Source organism: Lepus europaeus, chromosome 7, assembly GCF_033115175.1.
Source record: "Lepus europaeus isolate LE1 chromosome 7, mLepTim1.pri, whole genome shotgun sequence".
Taxonomy (NCBI): Eukaryota; Metazoa; Chordata; class Mammalia; order Lagomorpha; family Leporidae; genus Lepus; species Lepus europaeus.
This window is the reverse complement of record NC_084833.1, coordinates 28,761,912-28,779,950: the sequence shown is the minus strand read 5'-3', so window position 1 is coordinate 28,779,950 and position 18,039 is coordinate 28,761,912. Positions and strand designations below refer to the sequence as shown.

At 47.7% G+C, this 18,039-nt stretch overlaps 1 protein-coding gene across 8 annotated transcripts in view; it reads left to right on the top strand.

The window, feature by feature from the left end:
• PRR5L (proline rich 5 like) overlaps positions 1-18,039 on the top strand; it is a 172,370-nt gene that overhangs the window by 86,067 nt on the left and 68,264 nt on the right. For 3 of the 8 annotated variants that reach the window (XM_062196298.1, XM_062196292.1, XM_062196299.1), the window contains exon 1: positions 138-377. The exons of 4 other annotated variants lie outside the window; for them this stretch is intronic. The gene's annotated coding sequence lies outside the window, so the exon portion shown is untranslated. Of the gene's footprint in view, positions 1-137; positions 378-18,039 lie in introns of those variants that run through there. One more of the 8 variants, XM_062196296.1, reaches the window with a different exon arrangement.

Here is an 18,039-nt window from a genome sequence, read left to right as displayed (position 1 = left end):
AGGACCCTTGGGGAGAAACTACAGCTAAGTGCACGGGACAGGAAAGGCGGGAGGGGGCGGGGAGGAGGCCGTGAGTCGAGAGAGAGGAGGGAAACGTGTCACCAGCCGGCCTCTAGGAGCTCCGCGCCCGTCGCGTCTGCAGACTCTAGCCGGAGAGGCACCGAGGCTGGACCGACCCGGCGGCGGGCAGAGCTGGGAGAAGGGGGCGGGGGAGAGCGCAGTGGCCACAGCCCCTCCTGGAGGTCGCTCGTTTCTCTGCGGTGAGAAAACTTTCTCAGTAAGACCGGAAACTTTTTCCCTGGCGCGCGGAGTGTGGGACAGAGGCGAGCGCCCGGTGTGCGTGCCACGGGGTGACTAACGCCGGAGACCCCAGTGGGGTGAGTGGGGGAATCCCCGGGAGGGCCCGAACTCATGGGACGGAGAAACAAATCGCTCGGAACAATCTGGAGAGCACGGGGGTTGGCGGTGGTGGTTGCGGAAAGCGTCCTATCAGGGGTTGGGGGAGGCAGCTTGGTGGGGATCCCGCATCCTGGTTAAGGATCGGACTCTGCAGTCTGGCGAGCGGGACCACGGTGTGGGCGGGCTGCGGGACTGGTCGCGCGCTCAGTGGGCGGTTCACGGTGGGCGAGCGACCCGTGTGGGTGGGGAGGATGATGCTGCAGATCGTATTTGCTTTTTGTTTTTCTTCTCTCTGGGCAAAAGTGGCATCCTGAAACAGCCTTTTCCTGGCCGTTTCGTATTTTGTGAACGGAGGTGTGGGAGAGGAGAAGAGGGGGAAGCCGCTTGGTCTCGTGCGCCGCTGGACATGCACGCTCTGCAGGCTAGGGAGGGCCAGGTCGCAGCTCGAGGAGACCCCCGCAGGGAAAGGTCAAGAAGAAACCCTGAGACAGCTCTCATGGGCGTCCACGAGATCGCCTTTCCACTTTATCTTTCGCGGCCGCGTTAGCTTGGCGAGGCTTCCTCTGCGCGCCTACTGTGCGCGCGCAGCAGGCTCACCGCGCGCAGGGGGCGCTCTGGAGCCCCACGTGGGCGGCTCGGACCATTCCTTGCAGCTCTCCTCCACCCCCCTCCGATCCTTTCTCTAGGGGCTGCCACCGGGGTGCGCGCCAAGCTGTTTGCCTAGTGAATCGCGCTTCAGGAATAGCCCGGGGGTGCTTCCCTGGTTGGCGAGACGGGTTTCCCCAGGCTGTGCCCACCCCCAGCCCTCGATCGCAAGCCGCCACAGCCTCTTCCCCCGCGGTGCCGGGAGACGGCGCTTTGTTTGTCAGCAGAAAGGCGGCGAGTATTTATAGACGCCACTGCGAGCCTGCGGTGTGCAAGGTTTCAATTACAGTCCTGCGATGCGCCCCACAGGACAGAAAACTCAGGCTCAGCAGCTCAGCTGCACACCAGTCTGCTCCGGGAACCCGCATGCGAAAAGCTCTGGCTGGAGTCTCCGGACATCCCTGCCTGGGCGGGCTTGATGTTGCCTAGAGGATACGGGCAGATTCAGACAACCCAAGCTAAGGACCAAGGCAGGCCCCCCTGCTGATTGACTCTATTCTGCCCAGGCTCCCACCAGGACGCTCGCTGAGCAAGCCTCGGAGGTTGCAGTTTTTTGACCTCCTTTTGGTGGTCTTGACCTCCGCGAGGTCGCAGCTATGACATTTCATGCCCTGCATAGGGCTACATGTCATAGCGCTGAGCTCTGGTGAATGGCTCTTTGGGTGCAAGGCGCTGCTACTGAGAGCACGAAGCAGCTGGCGAGTCAGGAAGGGGAAATGGAGCTTGCAGAAACTCATTTAGCGGCATTTGAAATTTAGCGCCTGGTGAGGAGAGAGGAAGGTTGCCGTGCTGCTCTGTGCCGACCTTGGCTGGTCTGCTCCGGGTGCAGTGTGCAGCGTAGAGCCCTGGAATCCAGTCAAGGGTGCAGTTCCAAGCTGCTTCTGTGGAAGCAGGGTTTGCAGAAGAAGGAAGCCAGGCTTGGTCAATCCACAAAGTTGTCTTGTTTTTCATCACCAGCCATTGTTCTTTCAGTGTTTTATTGATGCTTCTAACAGCTGGAACCTTTAGGGTATAAAAGAAGAAAACTAGGGTAGCTTATCTCTCCCAGCTTCATTTAGACTGGCTTGTTTCTCACCGGTGGGAACTCATTTTGTTCTGGTGCAGAAGGGCTGGCTGTGGGCAGGTATTTGTTTCCGTGGGTGCAATTTCAGTAATATGTGTTAAAAAAAAAAAAAAAGGAGGGGAGGGAAAAGTGCAAACCCCTCTTGAGGTCCTGTGATGTTTTAAACTCTGCCTTTAGAGACTTGGATAGCATTATATATGGAATCCTAACACTGATGCAGGTGCCATGATGTCCCCATCATTCAGGTGACACCAGTGAGGCTTAGAGAATTCTCATCCTTCTGTCTAAGGCCACACACATCCAGGAATTCAGTTGAGAATGGATTCCAGATTTGTTCCTCAGGCTCTCTTCAATTGTTGATTTAACTAGTGATTAAATTGGTGGTTTCCTTTTTATGTCAGCAAATGTGAATCAGTGATTGAAAAAAATTTAATCTTGTCCTTCAAAAACTGTTACACTGACTATCTGAAAATCTGCTGGTAGTCCACACTTCAGCTTGCCCATTTACTTGATGCATGTTCAACATTAAAGCCATTTATTTGGAGAAGACGGAACTCAGTAAGCACTTTGTGAATTCTCCCACCCTTTTTTTCCCTCCTTCAGATATTTGTATTCTAATGATTTGTAGGAGTGCGTGTGGTGTGTCTATTTGCCTGTGGTCATTTCTTTTCTACTGCCCTTAGCGAGGTAAAATATGTGGAAATCTTTCTTGAATGTCTTTTTCCTTCTAATCCTTTTTGCAGAACTACACCAATGCAGGATTGATCTAAAAAATGGCCCCTAAGTTTATCCAAAAGATTCCTAAGGTATCTGTCATGGAGTTAGTTGCCTGACTGTGTACAAAGTGTAAATGCATGCTAAGTTTAGACAATACCACAGAAATGGTTATTTGTTATCAAATTAGTGTGAATGAATAGTTCAGTTGCTGAAATTCGGAAGTAAAATATTTTGTGGATTTTGTACAGGACTTGGGGTTGGGGATTTGGCAATAGAGAGCATTAAACCCTGATTAGTAGAAAGTGCTGTTTTATAGGAAAACAAGAAGGAGGCTGGGGGTGTAGAAGATGCTTAGCAATGAGAGGGCATCAGAGGTGAACTTGATTTAATTCACATTTTTGACAGAGCCTGTGGATCCTAGCGTTCTCTGAAACTTGCACAGCTGGAACAAATGAGCCAACTTATTTACTTATTATTGGATAACTGCTGAGAGCCAGGTATAGTTATGGTAATGGTACTCGAGCCTCTCAGCGATCTGGGAAGGAAGATATTATTTCTGTATTTTAAAATGAGAAAACAGAGGATCAGAGAGGTTTGTCCTTTCCCAATGTCACACAGTCATAAACTTACATCCTGGGTTCTTTCCTGTACATTTTTTCAAAGCTTTTTTTTTTCTTAAAGATTTATTTATTTGAAAGGTAGAGAAACAGAGGGAGAGAGAAAGAGAACAAGAGCTCTTCCATCTACTGGTGCACTGCTCAAATGCCTGCAACAGCTAGAGCTGGGAAGCCAGGAGCCAGGAATTTCACCCAGGCCTCCCATGTGGGTGGCAGGGACAGAAGTACTAGGGGCATTATCTGCTGTCTTCCCAGGCAGATTAGCAGGAAGATGGATTGGAATTGGAGAGGGTGGGACTGACTCAGTGCCCTGATACAGGATGCTGAGAGCTTAACTTTCTGTGTCACGATGTCTACCCTTCCCTGGACATTTTGATGTCTACCTTTGAAGGCCTTCTATGAAGAACCCAGGGTCCCAAGTTCTCTGGAAGATCCTAACAGCTCCTATGGAAGTTTTTGGATCAGAAGTCAATGCCAGAGCATGCAGGGACTCTAGAATGAAGAGACAGGAGATGGATGAACAATGGAGACTGGAGGGACAGTCTGGCTAGTTCTGATAGTAGTTCCTCCCAGGAAGAAGACAGTCCAGACCTGGGTGTATTGTAGAGAATGGGTAGCTCTGGCTTGGGAGGGGAAACCTGTCATGTCAAAGGCTTCCCTTCATGTAAAGGGGAAAGGGAGGAAGTCAGTAGCTCCCCTCCCTCAGGGGGCCTTCTCTGATGTTGAACTGGTTTACAATCAATATAAATTAGGGAGCCTGTGAGACCTGTTCCCATTTTAATTGGACTTGGCCCTTTGAGGCAGCAGTCACCCAATCTCTGTCTCTTTAAATATTCTTTTCTTATGCTTTGCCAATTTATGGCCTTTGTAGATCAACCTTGGATTTCATTTAGGGGAGGGAGAGAGGAAAAAAGTAAAGGTTAGTGATTACCTAAATTGGATTAAGTTCTGTCTAGCAGCGTTTAAAGAAATACTGCTTGCTCTCTAATTACCATCAACTAGGAATTTAAACGGTCTATTAAATTTAAGCTGGCTTTTTTTTAAACTGGCTATGTTTCCAGCTGAAACGTATTCTGGGATTTTAGAGGCTTTTATGTATTTTTCAAATGTGTAGAGAACACTCTTTGCCTTCCCTCCCATCCTTTTGTATTACATTTCTATAGTAGGATAATAAATGATATTATTATATCCTGGCTTCATTAAAAAGCAGAGACTCACAGCTGCGGTCAGCTGGCCCTGTTAGCCTCAGGAGAGCTACCTAGTGGAGTAACCCAGAGGGGATTTGGAGAATGGTGGGACTCACCCAACCCCTCTCTTTCTTCCTCTCTTGACTAAGGCCTATGGGAAGATCTGGTAAAAATCCACTCCTCCCACTGTCCAAACAACCTATCTTAACTCTTTGTATCATATACATTGCATATGATTCTGTACTACATAAAATTCCATATTTGCTCGTGTATTTGGTCTCCTCCCCTCTTCTCAGTTGTGAGATGTCGGTGCAGTTTCTCTCTTGCCTACTTCAGTGTTCAAGTTTCACTTTTCTGGGTGCCAGAGGTGAGCTACACCTCCCGTTTCTTGCTTCTCTCCTTACTTTAACTTGGGCACAGAGCCTCCTCCAGCTTTGCTGGTTCCTTTTGACAGGCCAAGTCCTGGGTTTTGTTGAAATCATCTCTGACAGCAGTTGAGTTTCCAGAAAGGAGGAGGATTCAGGGACCGCTTTGGCCTCCTTTGGCTGGTTCAGAACAGGAGAGTGTGTCAGCTTCAGGTGAGCCTGGAAGAAGAGATGAAAGAATTTTTTATTTTTTTTTTTTAAATCTTCTTCCCAAGGACAATGGTGCAGAAGTCTTCCCCTTGGCTGCGATGTGTGTCTGTAATGGTCTGAAATGAGCCGCCTCAAGCCCTGTCGCAACCTGCTTGTGACCCCGGCAGGGTAAATCTGTGCATAAACCCTTTTACGTCCCTGTGTAATTTGCAGCTCTCCTTCAGAGCTGGTTCTGGCCTCATTCCCCAGCTGTTTTGGGGAGACCGCACTGTTTGCTGCTCTCTTTTTGGAGAACTCTGCTTCATCATGCTGGCTGCCGGACGCCACCGTGTTTTCCTTACCTAGTATCTGGAGGCAGAATTAGTGGGCAGACACCGTAATCCCCTGTGGGATTGGAGATAATTTTTTTTTTTAAATTGTTCAAGACATCAGATTCCTTTCAGATCTCCGAAAAGCCTTTGTGACACCTTCCCACTCCCAAACATCAGTAGCGCTTTCGCAGAGAGGCGGAGGGGTTGAATAAGCCCACATTTTATCCTAACTGGAACCTGGGAGACCACACAGGTCTGGGGAATTGAGGTTGGGAATGTGGTCTCAGCTGTGCGTGACAAGCTGTGTTACCAGGGATAAGTCGCTTGGTTACTCTGGACCTCAGTTTTCCTAATTACCTACACAACAGTGAGTCTGGCCTGCCACCGAGAGTCCTTTCTGTCCTAACATTTCTGTGGTGGCTGGAGAAGTGTAGAGCAGAGCCAAGCTGCTCGGAGAAGCAGGGGTCACCAAGAGATCTGGTTCTTTCACAGGCTCTGTTCAGTGGATCTGGGCTGGGCCTCCATCTCTGGCGAACTGTCAGGTGACGACCATCGTACTGAGTCTCAGATCGCAGTGTGCGTTCCCAGGCACTGGAGTCTTATAGTTTCTCAGCCTCGGCCCTGTTGACATTTTGGGTTCAGCTTCTTTGTGCTGGGGCTGTCTTGCCCACCATGGGGGTGTATAACAGTGTCCCTGACCTCTACTCACCAGAGGCCCTCCCAGCTTCCTCTACTCCCCTCCCCCCATTAGTAATGACTGCCAAAAATGTCTTCTGGGGGCAAAGTCACCCCTGGGTGAGGACATCGATCTAGATCAGTGTTGTACCTCAGAATTACCTGGAAGATGTCTAGAAGGGCCTAATGTATCAGAAGCACCAGAGGAGGGCCCAGGAATCTCTATATATAGCATATTTGTCTTATCTATGGTTTCTGTGATCTGTGTTCAAGTGCAGTCTACAAATACTAAATAAGAAATTCTAGACATGAACACTTGGTAAGTTTTAAATTGCACACCATCTGAGTAGCATGATGAAATCTCATGCCATCTGATTCCATCCCCCCAGGACATGAGTTAGTCGTTTGTCCAGAGTATCCATGCTATTTTTACTACCCACTCATTAGTCACTGGGTAGCTGTTTTGGGTATTAGATTGACTGTCTTGGTATTCTAGTAACTCTAATTTTACTTAGTAATGTCCTTAAAGTGCAGATTTTTATTACAGAATATTGTTGTAATTGTTCTATTTTACTATTAGTTATTCATTTCTTCTTGTGCCTAATTTATAAATTAAACTTGACATTGACCTGTGTGGATAGGAAAACACATGGTATAGGTAGAGATCAGTTCTTTCGGTAGTTTCAGGCACGACTGGTATTATTGGAACATATCCCCTACAGATAAGGGGGAATTGCCGTAAGTAAGTAATGGAGAGGTCATGAAGATAGCTTGGAGTTCTCTTGGAGAATCTGGGTAACCACAAGTCCTAGCCTTGATTTCCATTGTCCCTCCATGGTTGAGACCACAGGCCAGTTGCTTAAATGTTCTGATACAGGAACAATGTCTGCCTTTTAGGGTTGTGAGAGGGATCGAATGAGATAACGTGACAGAGAGCTGTAAACACTGTACAGTGCTGTGTTGGTGGGGAATATCATGCCACAGGAGTGGTATAATAGGTGTTTGATTTTATTGGTTCAATGATTTTCCCAGGACTGTATTCATTTTATCTTAGGCCTACCTCTGCAGCCTCACAGTCTATTTCCTCATCATTCCTTTTGCCCTTATGGGCATGAGCTGTGTACATTTTTCTTCACTAAGCACAATGTAAGGGTCAGGAACTAGCAACCCATGCACCACACTTTGACATCAGACATACAATGCTGGGCTTGCCTCATGTTTTGAAAAAAAATTCCAAGTATTTAAAAGTTGGGAGCATGGACGTGTAAACTCAGGTCTCCAGCTTTTCTTAAAGATGAAAGAAGATTGAGGATGCTCTTTAGTTTGCATCCCATCTCACTCCACCTCATTGAGTCCCCATTGGCTCTCTCACCCAGGTCATGCTCTCTGCCTTAGCCCTTGCCAGCACTGAATTTGGTATTCCTCCTTTTCACCTGCCTGTCATTCTTCAATTGTGACCAATCACTCTTCCCATTTTGAAATGATTATTTTTTAAAAAAAATATTTGAAAGTCAGAGTTTCAAAGAGAGAGAGAGAGGAGAGATAGAGATCTTCCATCTGCTGGTTCACTCCTCAAATGGCTGCAATGACCAAGGCTTGGCCAGGCCAAAACCAGGAGCCAGGAGCTTCATCTGGGTCTCTCATGTGGATGGTATGGGTCCAAGGGCCTCTGCTGCTTTCTCAGGCACATTAGCAGGGAGCTGGGTCAGAAGTAGAGAAGCTGGAACTTGAACCGGTGCCCATATGGGATGCTGGTGCTGCAAGCAGAGGTTTAACCCCTCACCACACCACAGTACAGACCCCCAAAATGATTTTTATAGTTGGGAGGCACCATATGTGGCTCATCTTTGTGGCCAGGGTATTAGGTGCTCACAGACATTTGTTAAAGCATGGTCTTTTCACCCTATCCTGGTCTTTCACAGGGAAGACCTTGCATACACCTTCAACTTTGAAAGCTCTTACCTATGAAAGCCTACTTTCCCCCTCTCTAAATTTCCTTTCCCATTTTCAGTATTTATGTTCTTCAGAGTATTGAGCAAGGGAAAGGAAGAACCCAGAGTTTTCGGTTGCCCTTTCATTAGCTCTGTCCTGTAACTCTAGAATGTGGTTTAAGCTTTCTGCCTCAATGCTGTCCCAGACATCCCTCTTCACATCCAGTTGAGTTTCTGGTAGTCCTTGTGGGTATTTCCTTGGAGGCCCTGAGCTTCCTCAGGGCAGCTCCTTTGTTCTTTGCCCATTCCTGCCTTTCTTTCCTCAGATCCTGGCATGCGGTAGACCTTTTTGGTTACATTAAACAGACTTGAATGGGACACATGACCTCCATGAGTCTATCCTATCCTTTCTGTGCCCCCCGCTCGCCCAGTTTTCTGCTTCCCTCTTCAGTGCTCTGTATACCTGACTCTATACCTTTCCCTTCATCTCATTTTCCTATGAAAAAGCCTTTCATCTTCTTTATGCAATGAGAGGGGAGTCAAGCTCATTTTTAACAAGCACCCTATTTTAATCTAGAGCACATTTTCCCACACTTCAGATTCTGGTTGGCTGCCAGACAGTAGCTTTTGACTGCCATCTTACCCACTACGGTTTTATATATATGACGTGAGAAATGTAATTGCTCTTATTATGGTCAGTCTTAGCTACCGGCTGTGTCTAGACTTTTTGGCTTATCATTGGGTGGGCACTGCAGGTTTACTGTGGATGGTGTTTCTGGATCACACCCAAACAATTTGCACTCCAAGACACTCAACTCATAATGTGGGACTTCCAATGAGTAAATAAGAAGTGTGGTTGTTTCCCACAGTTTTGCTTAACTTGTACCAAAGCAGGGGATTTTCCTGGTGATTATATAGTGATTTGAGTGACACAATGATGTGATGATATAACTCTTAGGTGAAATTAAGTTGTCAATGTTCTGAGTCTTGTGGGCATTCAGCAAATAGAGCTTGCATCCTGTATGCATTAATATTTATTACTGTACACACATTTGGACTCCGAGACTCCTCTGTCCATACTTGATTTCCAGTGGAGCCCTGAGAAAGTTGCCTCATGCTTCCTGTTGTTCCTTTGACCATGGTCCAGACTTTACCCTTTGCCTTTTCTTGCTTGTAGGACTCAGTGTCCATCCTTTGGGCAATGAGATGTGAAGATTTGTCCTTAATCAAGCATGCTGGCCTGTGCAGACTACACCACTACTCTGCCAGCCTTGTAGGCTCCATGACTGGCAAACAGACCCAGGATTCCTTGCCCATGTGGGCCAGGCCCACATACCTATGTATAATCATGCTAGATGAACCTGAGCTCAGTAAGCAGTGAAGAGAATTTTTCTGGTCCCTCAGAAATGAAAAGGCCACTTTTCCTGGAGACTTGAAAGTCATTTTTTTCATACCATCATTTAAAAATATGAATTGAGTATGCCCAGCACTGAGCTCAATGTGAGAATACAGCAGTGAACAAGATAGGCAAGGACTTTGCTTAAAGAAAACGTCCCTTTGGTTAGGGCTGGTCAGACACTGAACAAGTAAAAAAGGCATTGACTTCAGCTCGCTTGATGAGTGCCAGAAAGAAAGGAAGCTTCCTTCCTGTAAGGGACAGTGTGATCGCTGGCTGGGTGAGGGAGGCTGCTGGTGGTGATGCCAAGGAAGGGAAGGAGTGTGCGGTATGTGCGGTACCCACGGTGGTGTTCAGGACCTTAGTTTCACATAGAGTTTGGCTCTTGGAACCTCTTACACTATGGTCTTCTGTCTTTGGTCAAGGGAATCCTGAGTGCTTCAGTTTCTTCATCTGCCAAGTGGGAATAGTAGAACCTAACTCATTGGTTTAGCTTGGAGATAAACTGAGAGGACAGATGCAAAGAGAGGCTTGGCACTGTCCTGGCCATCCTGGCCAGCCTCTGACAGGAGATTGTTACTCTTAAGCTAATCAGCAGTAGTATTTATAATGGCCCTTCTAGCCATGGTAAGCAATGAATTTGACAAAGTGGACCTGCTGCTTTTGAAAATCTGCTTTTTTGGGGGCCTAAGCTCCTGTCCAGTTTCTCTAAGGTGCCCATGGGTGCATCTCCTGGGATAGGGACTGGAAGCATAGCTGCTGTGTTAAAAGATAATCATGGTTATCAGATAATCGTGATCATCAGCTAGGCCAAGCCCTTAATATACTGGCTAGTCAATAAAACCCAGACCACAGAGGCTGTGAGTGGAGGCTTAAGTTGTACCTGGTTTAGGCTGTGCGTGAAAGAGCTGCAAAGCCTGGTGGTCCTATCTGTTAGGGGACAAAAGAAAGATCACCAGCTATATATCTGGTCTCAAAAGCATAGGTTGGCTGGTGGGTCTGATGAGTTAGTTGTCAACACTGAGAAATCAGGTGATTTCACGGTCTGAAGAATCTGGATTTGTGGCTTTTCTTTGAATAATTTGTACTCTTAGATGGCAAAAATAAGATTGGATGAAGTAGGGGCTGCCTTTCAACTAAATAGGTATTGCCTTGGGAAGACAGGCTCACTCTGTACACGTGCCAGCCTCACTCACTGTGAACATTCACACTCTGCCTCTTTGGTTAGCTTGTGATGTGCAATAAACAAGCAAATAGATTCGAAAACCCCTGGTTCTTCTTTTTATCCTTTTTTTCCTACTAATGTTTATTTCCTAGCCCGTATGTCCCTGCTCGAGAGAGCTCCTTCTGTGGAATTAGTGCTGAATAAATACATTTGTGTTGAATGAACAAAAGAGGAATGAATTATAATTGATAGGGCACCGACTAGGGATCAAAAGTTAAATTTGAGTCCTGATCTCCTTACAGCTGGAATGACTGAACAAATCGGACAGCGTCATATAACTTTTTTTTTCTTTTTTTGCCTTTTTCAATTGGTGGGGAGAGGCTCAGGGAAGTCAATATTATCTTTATTTATTTATCTAAATGAGTGTACCCTCCATAGTGGCAGATCTAACCAACCAAGGACTAAAAACTTTACTGAACATGCATCTTTCCCCCTTGTCATTATTTCCTGAATAATGCAATATAAAAGCCACTTACCTAGCGTTGATGTTGCATCAGGCTTTATAAGTAACCTAGAGATGATGTAAAGTATACTGGATGATGGGCACAGGTTCCATACAAATATTGCATTATTTGATATAAGGGATTTGTGGATCCTCAAATTTGGATATCTGGGGGACAAGTTCTGTAGCACAGCAGGTTAATGCCCTGGCCTGAAGCGCTGACATCCCATATGGGTGCCAGTTCTAGTTCCGGCTGCTCCTCTTCTGATGCAGCTCTCTCCTATAGCCTGGGATAGCAGTAGAGGACGGCCCAAGTCCTTGGGCCCCTGCACCTACGTGCGAGACCTGGAAGAAGCTCCTGGCTCCTGGCTTCTGATCAGCGCAGCTCTGACTGTTGCGGCCATCTGGGGAGTGAACCAGCAGATGGAAGACCTTTCTCTCTGTCTCTACCTCTCTCTGTAAGTCTGTCTTTCAAATAAATAAAATAAATCTTTAAAAAAATTTTGGATATCTGAGAAGGGGTGGGGCTGAAACCAATGTAGATACTGAGGTGTTTTCAAGTTTTTTTTTTTTTTTTTAAAGATTTATTTATTTATTTGCAAGTCAGAGTTACACAGAGAGAGGAGAGGTGGAGGGGAGAGGTCTTTCATCTGATGGTTCACTCCTCAATTGGCTGCAACGGCCAGAGCTGTGCTGGTCTGAAGCCAGGAGCCAGGGGCTTCTTCCAGGTCTCCCACATAGGTGCAGGGGCCCATCAAGTTTTTTTTTTTTTTTTTTTTTTGACAGAGTTACAGACAGTGAGAGAGACAGAAAGAAAGGCCTTCCTTCCGTTGGTTCATCCCCCCAAATGGCCGCTATAGGCGATGCTGCACTGATCTGAAGCCAGGAACCAGGCACTTCCTCCTGGTCTCCCATGTGGATGCAGGGGCCCAAGCACTTGGACCATCCTCCACTGTCCTCCCGGGCCACAGCAGAGAGCTGGACTGGAAGAGGAGCAACTGGGACTAGAATCCGGCGCCTATATGGGATGCCGGTGCTGCAGGTGGAGGATTAACCTAGTGAGTCACGGCACCAGCCCCTCCATCAGGTTTTAAAACTGAAAAAAGTGAGGCTGGCATTGTGGTGCAGCAGGTTAATCCTCCCCCTGCAATGCCAGCATCCCACATAGGTCCTGGCTGCTCTACTGCTGCTGAAGCTCCCTGCTAACGCACCTGGAAAAGCAGGGAAGATGGCCCAAGAGCTTGGGCCCCTGTCACCCATGTGGGAGACCCAGATGGCCTTCCAGGCTCCTGGCTTCAGCCTAGCCCTGCCCCAGCTGTTGCTGCCATTTGGGGAGTGAACCAGTGGCTAGAAGACTCTCTTTCTCTAACTCTGCTTTCAAATAAATAAATCTTTAAACAAGCAACAACAGTAAAAAACTCAAAAAGCCCAAGAAGGCTCTCTGCCCTGGGGAAGGCCAGTGCTATCATTTTCTGCTTCATCCTTTCAACAATACTTTATGCACATGCAATGAAACATGTCAGTGCTCTCTTTAATTTTTTTCTTTTTATGTGCATGGAAGCATATTACACACCCAGTTCTGTGTTTTTGCATTCAAAACATCCCCTGGAGTGTACCCAGTTGGTACACAAAGAACTTTCTCCTTTCTTAGAGCTGTGCACTATTTCAGTGTATGGGTCTCCTAGATGACACAACCAGTTGGTGAGCTTTTAGGTTATTTCCAACCTGTCACTGTTTAAAAGAAGGCTGCAGTAAAAACCCTGTTGCATAATCCACTTGACACACTTGGAGTAAAACTCCTGGAAATAGAATCGCTGGGTCAGAGAGTATGACCTTTGTCATTTTGGTAGCTCGTGTCAGATTTCCCTCTGTCCTCCCTCCAGCAGCATATGTGCCCGCCCATGTCCCCACACCCAGTCACCTGCTGCCTTTGGAGGCTAAGAGCATTCTGTGAAGAATGCAGTGCCATATAAAAACATTAAAGTTAGGCCTGCGCCCCAGCTTGATAGGCTAATCCTCCGCCTCTGGCACCAGCACACCAGGTTCTAGTCTCGGTTGGGGTGCTGGATTCTGTCCCGGTTGCACCTCTTCCAGTCCAGCTCTCTGCTGTGGCCCAGGAGTGCAGTGGAGGATGGCCCAAGTCCTTGGGCCCTGCACCCGCATAGGAGACCGGGAGGAAGCACCTGGCTTCTGCCTTCGGATCAGTGCGGTGCGCCGGCCGCAGCGGCCATTGCGGGGTGAACCAACGGCAAAGGAAGACCTTTCTCTCTGTCTCTCTCTCTCACTGTCCACTCTGCCTGCCCCCCCCCAAAAAAAAAAAATAAAATAAAAACATTAAAGTTAGCTACAGCATTTTGGGGCCTTACTGTGGGCCAGACCATGGTCAAAGTTCTCCCATTAAATTATTATTTTTTAAAATTATTTATTTATTTGAAAGAGTTAGAGAAAAAGAGAGGAGAGAGAGAGAGAGAGAATCATCCATCTGCAGATTTATTCCCCAAATGGCAGCAATGGTCAGGACTGGGCCAGGGTAAAGCCAGGAGCTTCATCTGAGTCTCCCACATGGGTGTCAGGAGCCTATACACTTGGGCCATCTTCCACTGCTTTCCCAGGTACATTAGCAGGGAGCTGGATAGGAAGTGGAACAGCCAGCACACGAACCAGCACCCATATGGGATGCCGGCATCATAGGCAGTGGCTTTACCTGCTATGCTACAACACTGGCCCCATCATTTTAATCTTAACAACAGGGAGCTAAATGTTACATTCATATGACAGATGAGGAAACTGCAATTTAGAGAGAGTGAGAAACTCACCCAGCTAATAAACTGTAGAGGCTGGATTCAAACTCAGGTTGGTCAAATTGCAGTACCACTATATTTAAGCACGGGGAAGCCCTGTGTCATTTTGGTTGTCAGTATTCTGGGCTGACATTTGCTTATGGGTTCCTGAGACTCCGTGCAGTGGTGCCTTGCAGATAGTGGACTCCTTCATCTGTTCAGTGAATACCTCTGGGATTCACTATAGTCAGCCAGACTATAGTCAGCCCTGGGAGTGCACCTGTCAATAAGACAGGCACAGTGCCTACTGGTATGAACCTCACAAAAACTGTAACAGATAATTCTGTAGTTGTTTATTGAAGTGGATGATGATAAGATTACAAAGGAGATAGGGAGGGTATGCTTCAGGTGTTAGGAACTGGTGCAGGGGTGGGGGCAAGGAGGGCCTCTCTGAGCAAATGAAGCGAGAGTGAGAGAGAGTGTGTGGGTGGGAAGTATTTCCTGCAGAGGGCATAGCATGTGTAAAGGTCCAGGGGCAGGAAGGAAAGGTGGTAGTGGAGGAAACAAATGCAGCCCAGTGAGTTGGTGTGCAGAGTGGTCGGAAGTGAGGGTAGAAGGATGGGGCTTGGGGATTTATTCTAACAGGAGTGGGAGCCTTCCTCCTGCCAAGAGCCATTTGGATGTTTATAACATTGTTTATGGGCCATGTGAAATTATCAACTGCAAAATCTGCCTGCTATAGAGTCCTGCCTATGGTTGCCTGGGTGGGGCCAGACCAAATGGTTTTGTGGGTCTCTAAGGCCTGCGGGCTGGGTGTTCCCCACCCTGTAGGCACAGTGGCGAGCTTCTGAAGGCATTGCAGCAATGAGTGGTTGTGGGCCCTGGACTCTGTGGGCAACCTCTTTCACAAGCTGTGTGACCTCAGATAAGATAAACATGTGACGTGTGCACATCCTCCTGTGTGAGATAGGGATGGTGACAGCACCTTCCCCTGGGTGGGCATGGGGGGGTCACACAAGGAGCTTCCAAGCGATTTAAGTGCCACCTGCAGTATGAAACTCACCATATACTTGTCTCTCCAGACACGAGTGCCCTTGAAAGAGGCACGCTTCCCCGGAATGTGATGCGTCTGATACACTCTATTTCATTCAAGGTCTAGACAGTGAGATGATATGAGTGAAGTACTTGCTACCCAGTTGGCATATCTTGATCATCTTCATCATCATTAGGGAGATCTCTCTGGCTGGAATTAGAGAATGGATCTGTCAAGTTCTGACAGCGACGTACAAGGGCAGAGGGTCCTCATTACTGTGTTCATGACCCGGAGAAGGAGTCCTACGCTGGGCCCCCTGACTACTGAACCTTCTGACACGTGTGTGGGGAAGGCACTGACTCTCTCACTTCCCTGGGGACTGGCCTTTCCAGGCAGTCACATCAGACAGTGTGGCTCAGTTGTCTTTGACTTCTTTGTTATTTACACTCAGAATGGCTTTTTCCTGGAAGCCCCAGGGTCATAAGCTGCCCACTTCTTTATTTTAGGTTGAGTGCCTAATGTGACTTCCCTTTTCAAAGTCAAAGGTAGGAGTGGAATTCATTTGCATTTTCCACCTAGTGAGCCATCTCCTCCGCCTGCTGGCCCTGCAGGCCTGATCCTGGCTGCTATGAGGAAAAAGCAACACAACACATTCTTTCTCCAAGAAACACATCCTGGATGCTGGGGGCAGAGGTTTTCAAAGAAATCAATGGGAGGCTTGGGGCCAGGGCTGTGGTGCAGCGGTTAATGCCCTGGTCTCAAGCGCCGGCATCCCATACGGGCGCTGGTTCAAGACTTGGCTGCTCCACTTCCCATCCAGCTCTCCGCTGTGGCCTGGGATAGCAGTAGAAGATGGCCCAAGTCCTTGGGCCCCTACACCCATGTGGGAGACCTGGAAAAGGCTCCTGGCTTCTGGCTTTGGATCGGCGCAGTTCTGGCCATTGCGGCCAACTGGGGAATGAACCATTGGATGGAAGACCTCTCTCTCTCTCTCTGCCTTTCCTCTCTCTGTTTAACTCTGACTTTCAATTAAAAAATAAATAAATCTTTGAAAAAAAAAGAAATCAGTGGGAGGTGAGACTCAAGAGAACCAGGCTGGTGCCACTTCCCAGTAATCCTGTAAATGCCATGGCACTTAATGGATCAAGGACCCCAGCTTTCCACGTACTGCTGGGAACACTTACAGCCCCCAAACCTACCCATTTAAATCTCTTTCAAAGGGCATTTTTCTAAATGTAAACGGCAGTGGTCCTTCAGGAAAGAATACTGACCCAAGTCCATAGTTCTTTAACTCAGAGAAGTGAAACATTGAGAACTTCCTGTGATGTTGATGAGGCAAGGTGGTGGTAGTTGTGGACATTCATAGGTTAAAACCCTACACTCCAGGCCCTCAGACTGCGACTGTATTTGGAGATATTCCCTTCAAAGAGGTGATGAAGGGGCAGCACTTGGCAGAGCCTTGGGACATCTGCATCCCATATTGCAATACCTGAGTTTGAATCCTGGCTCTGGCTCCTGATGCTGGCTTCCTATTAATGTACCCTCTGGGAGACAGCAGTGATAGCTCAAGCAGTTAGACCCCTGCTACCCACAAGATCTGGATTCAGTTCTTGGCTCTTGGCTTTGGCTTCATCCGGCCCTAGCCATCTTGGGCATTTGGAGAATGAACCAACACATACCTCTCAATTAAAATCAATAAAGAAATGAAGATGGGAGTGATTAAGTTAAAACAAGGACATTAGATGGTCCCTAATCCAATGGGAATGGTGTCTTTACAACAGGGGATTTGGGGACTGGCACTGTGGTGCAGTGGGTTAACCTGCATCTGATGACACTAGCATCCATTATCGGAATATTCGAGAATTCTGAGTTTGAGTCCTGAATGTTGTGCTTCGAATCTACCTCCCTCCTAATGCACCTGTGAAAGCAGAAGATGGCCCAAGTCCTTGGGCCTCTGCTACTCACTAGCTCCAACTATTGCGACCATTTGGGGAATGAACCAGCAGAAGGAAGTTCTGTCTATGTCTCTCTCTCTTTCTGTAACCCTGCTTTTCAAATAAAAACATTACTAAATCTTTTTTTTTTTTTTTTGACAGGCAGAGTGGACAGTGAGAGAGAGAGACAGAGAGAAAGGTCTTCCTTTGCTGTTGGTTCACCCTCCAATGGCCGCCGCGGTTGGTGCGCTGCGGCCGGCGCACCGCGCTGAGCCGATGGCAGGAGCCAGGTGCTTCTCCTGGTCTCCCTTACGGGTGCAGAGCCCAAGCACTTGGACCATCCTCAACTGCACTCCCTGGCCACAGGAGAGAGCTGGCCTGGAAGAGGGGTAACCGGGACAGAATCCGGTGCCCCGACCGGGACTAGAACCCGGTGTGCCGGCGCCGCAAGGCGGAGGATTAGCCTAGTGAGCCGCGGCACCGGCTAATAAATCTTTTTTTAAAAAAAGCAGAGATCTGTACATATAAGGGAAATGTCAGTGGCATAAACAAGTACATGAAGGACAGATCATGAGAGGACCTGGTGAGAAGGTGGCCCTCTAAACACCAAGGAGAGAGACCAAAAGATAAATCAAACATGCCAACCCCTTAATTTGGACTTCCACTCTGCAGAACCATGAGAAAGTACACTTCTCTTGTATCAGAGGCTCCAGCTGTGGTATCCTGTGAGGGCAGTTTGAACAGACTCATAAACAGCAGTGGTAGTGATGGTGGTAACAAAAATAGACACTAAGTAGCATCTATTGAGCACCTACTGTGTACTGGGACTTATTATCCACTTTACTTGTGTCATGACTAAGCCTAATACCCATCCTAGGTCACCTGCCCAGTGTCTAGCTGGAAGTGACACCATCTGGTTCTTAGGCCTTAGCCTGGAACCTCCACTGAACTTAGCTTAGCACCTGGATAGTCCAGGAACCATGTCGCGTGCTTCATAGACAATATCTCCGGTTGTCACGCCACGACTCTCCCCGGTAACTTCCTGTTCCCACTTTGCAGATGTGGAAGCTGCCATTCAGAGTAGCTCAAGGCCATTGTATTAGTTTCTT